Source organism: Marmota marmota, unplaced genomic scaffold (assembly GCF_001458135.2).
Source record: "Marmota marmota marmota unplaced genomic scaffold, marMar, whole genome shotgun sequence".
NCBI classification, from domain to species: Eukaryota; Metazoa; Chordata; class Mammalia; order Rodentia; family Sciuridae; genus Marmota; species Marmota marmota.
In genome coordinates this window covers 12,321,512-12,329,314 of record NW_026000211.1, presented here as the reverse complement: position 1 = coordinate 12,329,314, position 7,803 = coordinate 12,321,512, and the positions used below count along the sequence as shown (strand labels likewise).

The following is a 7,803-nucleotide window of genomic DNA, read 5'->3' as shown; positions in this document are numbered from 1 at the left end:
GTGCAGATCAAATTTGTGGACTTAACCATCATTCTATTATTTTTGTAAATATTCTTGTCCACATTCTACTTCAGTTTTGTGTGTGATTACCAAATATCCGTAACCCTTGAATTTCTGGATATTATTGCCATCTTTGGTCAAATATGCACTTGGCCTAGAAAGCCCTATTCTAGAGATGAAATTTGTGCTATAGTGTATACTACCTGTAAATACATTGTTAGGCCACCTGTAAATATTCCAGAAAATAAATCACTATTCTTCAGCACTTAAAAAATATTTCTCTGTAAATTATTATAAACTGTCTCAGTGGTTGGAAAAATGGCAATGACATAAAACAGGCTGCTAAAATAAGATTGCCAAAAGAGTTAAAGGGGATAGTGCTGGGGATTGGAGCAAAGTTTGATATATGCATTCATGAATATGTCAAAGTGAATCCCACAATTATGGAAAACTACAGGGCACTAAGAAAAACACAAATGAAAATTGCAAACTAATTTTGTACATATGGATAAAATCCTTTACCTTGATGGAGGTTCACAAAGATTGAATATTCAAACCACTGCATAAAGTGCTAGAAAAAATCAAAGTAGCACTTGAAACAAAGCTAACCCATTTAAAAATAGCTTATTAGCTATTGATCAAAATAGTTTTAGATTTGCTCTGTTCCTTTGCTTTAGTTTTCTTCTTAGATTTCTAGTATCTCTGTGTTAGATGTTCTTTGCTTATCTTCTGAATGTGTCATTTACTCTTGACTCTTATCTCTGAATTTGTTTTTATTTTCCAAATTGTCCCCTCCTCACACCTTTTGTTTCTACTAAAGCATTGTCTGTTGTGATGATTGATTCTCATTTTCCATTTCTGAAAAATTCATGTCTGAAATTCAATTTCTTTTTTTCCTCTCTTTTTGACATTCAATGTTTTACTGAAAGAAGTAGGGGGAAAAAATCTGTGTACATGATCAGGTGGACATAACACAGAAACTTTCACACACCTTCCTTTGTCGTATAAAACCTTGCCACCTTTAGAGTAATGGCTTAGCCATTCCAGAAATACTGTTTCAGTTAACTTCCTTTCCTTTCCCTCTGGGCTTAAAATAAAATCAAACTCTTCTTGGGTCAGAGGCTGGATTGAGAATCTCTGGCGAATAAAGAGAGCCATATATTTTAAGGGGCCACCAGTAGCTTTGTGAGATTGGTGATAGGTTTTAAGATCCACCAGGGAGATGAACCGCTTCATCATCTGAACAAACTGTACATCCACCATATACCATTTTGGGGTTGTCCTCTTTGCTAGATGGGTCCTAATGGTGACTGTTTTTCTCAAATTGTGTGTGGTCTGGGTAAGCCTTCTTTACAATCTTCATAAGCCCTACGATGCCTGGTTTTTTGCAGTTGATATGGTAGAAGAAGGCTTCTTCCTCCAGCTTCATGCCTCTAAGGAAGTTTCGTGCCTGGTAGTTACCAACACCACCCCAGCATGCTATCTGCTTGTGCTGTGCTTCGAGATCCTCAGTGCTGAACTTCACATCCCCACCTTTCTCTAGTCGGCTCTCTGGCTCTGACTTGGTCAGCCAGGGGTTGCTTAAGCTGAAGTCTTCTGAGGGCTGGAGTTCTCCACTGTAGCTGATCCCTCACCCGAGTTCTTAGATTTGGTACGTTTTGTTTCTGATCACCCCTTTTTTTTCTGGGCTATCAGCCCCGGTTGGTCTCCTCCAGAGTCTTGGCATGGTCTCTCACTGCAGGGAGCTGAAGTGCAGAGGGTTCTGGAATCAACAGGGAGATACAAAAAGGAACTCTGCTGCCCTTCAAAACCTTGTGCAAAGCGAAGAGCTGATAATTGTGCTTAAGTGTCTTAAATCCTTCCCTCCGTTAAATGCACCATTTCCATCTTGAATAGCCTGCCCTTAAACTCTTCCCAGGTCTTCCCTTGAGCCCAGTCTTAGCCACTTGATCATTCTCTCATAACACCAGCCCTATGCTCCCCAAAATGGACTATCAGGTGCCCAAGGCCAGCAACACATCCACAGGGCTTTGTGGAGGACCGAAATTATTTTTCTTTAGCTTACTTTTTCTTGAGTTCAATCCTTTCTGAGTTTCCATGACTTGACATTTGTTGTTCTTTCACATCTTGTAGAGTATTGCCTTCTTATGTATCTTATCTCTTCTTGAAAATATAGGCAAGAGTTTTGATCTGCTTAATGAGCAGGTCTTTCCGGCATATTTTCATTGTCTGTGGGATTGTTTCACTACTCTCCGTTTCATTTTAACTTAGGATGGGATTTGATTTCAGATGCTTTTTACATATTTATTTAAAGTTAGCTTTTCTAAATTTACAAGATGTGGCCTAAGACAGCATTTCTAACTTTATAAAGTATCTCCTCTTGTTTTCATGTACTGTTCAAAAACATGGTAGCTTGCTCCTAAAAATTCCCAGTTCTCTTTTCTGATATTCTTTTTTTGGGGGGTGGGGGAGGTTCCAGGGCTTGAACTCAGGGGTACTGGACCACTAAGCCACATCCCCAGCCCTATTTTGTGTTTTATTTAGAGACAGAGTCTCACTGAGTTGCTTGGTATATCGCTTTTGCTGAGCCTGGCTTTGAACTCGTGATCCTCCTGCCTCAGCCTTCTGAGAGCAGCTGGGATTACAGGCCTGTGCCACCCAGACCGGCTTCTTTTCTGATTCTCCTCTCTGGATTTTCTCCTTCCTTCATCTCTATTGTTATTCGCTTACTGTATTTTGATCTACCTATTGGCAAACTCTTCTAAACTGGGAGCCTTGCCCCAGAATTGAGCCATGGCTGATCAGTGTCAAGAGTTCTGAACAACTAGACTGCCCCACTCCTTGAGATGTAACCGTGGGCCTCAGGGACCCGTTCTACTAGGTTGGCCAAAGCCCCCTCAGTTTCATATGTTATCTTCAAATAGATTTCTTTCTGCCTCCTGGTAAACACATGTTGACTGTTTTGAGACTCCTTTGTCCCTAGGTCCATCAAATGCCCCCTAGCTTTTGTCTGCTTCTGTCTGTCCCTCCTGGACACTGGCATGATGCAGGCCTCAGGACCATTGGTACTTTTTCCCAGTACTCACAGAAGTTCCACTTGTATCCTGGAGTTCTTGAGGATACTAGTTTTGTTGTAAAGTTGTTCATGTTTTATTGATTTTGCTGACCATTATTTTAAAGGTAGGATTCAAGGATAATAATAATAATAATTTAAAAATGTATCTCCTGCCATCATCTTGCCTTCCAAAAATCTCTTTCAATTTTATTTTATTTTATTTTTTTTGTAGCACTGGGAATTGAGTACAGTACATGCTAAGCAAGCATTTCAGCCCTCTCCAAATCTTTTAAAACTGTATTTTAGGAAGAAATTAAATGAGCATCTGAGTTTGAGACTCCCTCCCAACCAGGTACATCTCTAATCTTGCACGTCTCTTGGTTTATGGCCAGTTGCTCTTCCTTCTGGTCTCTGAACTCCACTTTCACCTAAATCTCAGTGCCCATTCATAAGCCACCATTTCATTTTCATGTCCTTAAAGCAAACTCCACTCATTCTGAGCCTCCCATTGGTGTTATCCAGTTGATCTCTAAAGGTACCAATCATTATTTTTGTTATTGCTTTGATTACAAAATTGTACCAGTTTTGAGAGTTCTGCTTCAATATTATTTTTCTATAAACGCTGTTATATTTTAATGTATAGCTTTACAAAATATAAGGTATATATCGTATATAATAATATATAATATATATATAATATATATAATATATATAATATATATATCGTATATAATAATAAGGCATATCTCAGATTATTACAAAAATAACTGCCATATTCATGTATGATGCATGTGAAAGAGCACTTGGAAGTAACTAAAGATCAATATATAGAAAACTATGAGAATGAATAAAATAGGACAATTTTTAATTTAGGCAAACACAGGGCTGTTGAGAGGAAATAATCGTAGCAAAGTGAACAATATTGACCCACAATCATAGTATTTGAAGCACTGATTACCACCCTGCTAAAACTTCTGAAATAATCATAGTGAAAGTAAAAGACTGATGCAGTGGGCATAGAAGTTGGTGGATTCTAAAAATGTAAGAAATAGTGTCATGAGCATATTGAAATATGGTCAGAATTTGGAGATAAATATCAGAAAGAAAAAAAAAGAAAACATTAGAAGATTAAGCCCAGAGAACTGAAAGGAATGGAACATAGAATTGCTATTTTTTATTATAAATTTTTCATTGTTGTTTCATTTTTAAATATGCGTATGCACAATTTCTTTGTTAATAGGGGGAAACCATTTTAAAAGCCATGCTGGGTAAAAAGTTATTTATACTTTTCTTGTGTAGACTGCCAAATCATTTTCAGAAAGGATATGCTAATTTAGTATTTTCAGGGTTAGTATTCTCTGATGAGTCTTTCCAGGTTGGATTTCCCCTAGAGCAACAACTCTGGCTTCTCCTGTTATGACTGCTGAAAAAAAAGAAAAAAAAAAAAACTTTGCCAATTTTATAGAGTAGTATCTTGTTTATTTATAAGTTTGATTACTGGCGAGTTCATATTATTTTTAAAAATCTGTTTATTAAATATTTATATATATATAGTAAACCTATGTCCTTTACTCATTTATTTACTGGGGTCTTTTTTATGATTTTCTATGTTGCTTCATATGAATTTTTTAAAAAGTTAAGGAATTTCACCATTTATCATATTTACTATAATTTATTTATTTTTATTTTTTTCTTTTGTTGTTTAGGGACCAATTTAGCAATGTTTTTAAATTTTTTCACACACTGATGTTCAAACTTTGTATGTTTCCATCATTGCTCTCAAGCTTTAAGAGTATATCTTCTCCCTCCTACCAAAGTCCAGAGACTTGATAAATAACATTTCATTAGTATTCTTGATTTGGGTGACTGCCTTTTGCTATGATGAGAACCTTCCGTATTTACAGGGAAAGAAATAGACAGTGCTTATGTGCTACCACAGCAGGCAGGTGATTCTGTGATTGAGCTCAAAATCCCCTAAAAATAATTGGTGGAAGGGTCTCCCTGACCCTGTTACATAAGTTCTCCAGGCACTACTGGGAAAAGCCTCTCAGCCCCTGGAGAAGCCCAGCAATGGTGGCTCCCTTGTGCACTATCAGTGTTGAGTGGGTCCTGAGAGCTGCTTCTTACAAAGTGTGGGTCTGAGTCTTTTATCCAGCATTTGCTCAGAAAATTTTATTGACTCCAAGTAGGTCTCCCAACATTAAGTTGTCTGGTCCCCAAAGAATTTACTCTAAGCAATGTTAATTTAATTGCTAGGTTGTTGTGGAGTGGGGCCTGGGAATTGGACCTAGGGTCTCATGCATGCTCAGCATTACCACTGAGCTACACCCCCTGCTCCTAGATTTTATTTAGTTCAAATTGATGAATAAATTAGGTGAGATAATTTCTCTCAAAGACAAATTTCAGTTTCCATGTAGCTTCACTCCTTGTGGTCTAGAACAAGGCCTATTGACTTTCTAGATCTACTGTCAAATATTTTATTCTGGCTGCACCCCTGGGGCAGTTTCCTGCTTGTCCAATAGATATTTCTGATTAGGTTTAGCAATCCATAGAAGGATCTCCAAGTGACTATGCCTCACTCTTCACTGTTGCAAAATGTGAGCTGTGTCTTAGTGATTTCTGTTACTTCGATATTATAAAGCTCTAAAGAATTTACAGCTACCACATGAGATGAGTTCTTGCAACTCAGAATACAAAGAATATCATAATATTCACAAATTCTAATATTAAAATTACATAAACCATAAAGGTTCCCCTAGGATTCTTAGAAGGGCCTAACTTCTACTACTGTTTTTCTTCTTTTATTAGTTTTTCTTTCTCTTGAGTGTTTTTGCTGCTAGTTGGACATTAGAATCACCTGGGGAGATATGAGGAAAATATCAACATCTGGGCCCCTCCAGACTTTTGAGTCAGAATCTCCAGGGTGGGGCCAGGGCATCAATACTTTTAAATAATTTCCTCCGTTAATTTTGGACAGTCAGTTTTGAGAATCAATGACTCAAGTTCAAAATTTTTCATTTGGTAGAGCAATTGCCTGATACATGCAAGGCCTCTGGTTTGATCCCCAGCGCCGCAAAATAAACACAAAAAGAAAGAGAAAATTGAATTGGTTATGATTATTACACAATACCATAGATACTCCTCTTTACACAGTGCCACGGTCCTCCTCTTTAGGACTTATAAAGAAACCATGTGATGGGTGGGGCCTTTGAGGTACCCCAAAATAATGTGGAGATCCATGGAGTGACAGCTTGGGGCACAGTATGCTAAGAGTCTGAAGCTGTCTGCAAAGCAAGTCCTCTGCTTTGACTTCTTGTTTTGGCCCATTGGGCTGGATATCTTATAAACAATAGAAATTTATTACTCAGAGTTCTGTAGGCCGGGAAGTTCAGGCTCAGGGTGCAGCAGATTTGGTGCCTGGTGAGGTGCCTCTATTCCTTAGAGATGGCATCTTCTTTGTACACTCACATGGCAGAATATGTCAAAGGAGTTCTTCTCCTCTACCTCCTTTAAAAGGGCACTAGTCCCACTCATGAGGTGAGTGCTCAACACTGGACCACTTCTGGAAGGCTCCACCTCTTAATTCTATCATGTAGATTATTAGGTTCCAACATGTAAATTGGGGTGGGGAGGAAGCACTACCATTCAGACAGCAGCACTTCTCTTGTGTATTTGGGCGGCAACTTCAGGGAGTGTTGGTGGAGGGTGAGGGGCTGCAGCAGGTTAGGGACCTGCTGCCATGATTCCCTCCACACCCAGAGCCAACACTGACCTGGGTCTCTCTTTCCTAGCTATGCACCTTAGGTAGGTCGCTCACTCTCTGGGCTCCTCAGCTGTTTGTGGTGAACAGGAGAAACTGTGTGTAAAGTACGTTTTATAACACCAGGCACCAGATCCTTCCTAGTTTTAGCATTTCAGAGCAGCCCAGATCCTGGAATGCCCCAATCTTTCACAAACCATCTACCACTTATGCAAATTCTGAGGTCTTCCTGGGAACTACTACTTAGGATTCACTGGAGTTTTGTCTCCAAATCCCTTGTATCTGGGGGCAATAGGCTGTGTTGTGATGAGCTTCCAGACTTGGGGTTAAAGGTAGTGGAATGGCTTTCTAGTCTTCTTTTTCCTGGACCCACAGCCCCTCTGCTTCCCACCAATTCTGTCCAACTGGGGGAGAGAAGGAGGAGCTCTGAGACTCTCTTCCCTCAACCACAGAGTGGAAGCTCAGCCCCCTGCTCTTCCTGCTGACATCACTCTGGGGTCAGACTTTCCTAGCCAGCAGAGCGGCAGGGGAGACAGGGGAGGTGCAGAGAAGCCATCCCTGCTCCCTCCTGCTGCTGAAAGGCATCCAAGGCAAATCCACCCCTGGGGCCTGGGAAGGAAGGAGGCTGTGATCTCCACTCTTCCCCTCCATATGCTAAGGCTTGGATGTGCAGGACTCTGGGCTCCTTTCCATGGTCTCTTCCCGGGGAATCAGGGAAATGACAGTACAGGCTTGTACGGGAGTCTTGTTGAAAAGTTGAATTAAATATGGTGAAGGCAGAGATCATTTATCATTTTTTTTCCTTTTCTCTTCATTGCTCCATTTCCTTTTACATGACTAATGAGAGGGGTTGCTGAAACACCAGAAAAGAAACCCCTGCCCTGTGGATTCCATGTCACACAGCTAGTCATTTCTCAAATCCTGCTACTTTCTTCAAAACATTTTCTGCATCTGGTTCTTCCAACACATTGTTACTATGAGGAAACTC

General features: G+C 39.7%; 1 pseudogene; it reads right to left on the bottom strand.

The window, feature by feature from the left end:
* Positions 1-797: 797 nt before the first annotated feature.
* On the bottom strand, positions 798-1,726 carry LOC107142542 (annotated as a pseudogene).
* Between the last annotated feature and the right edge of the window lie 6,077 nt (positions 1,727-7,803).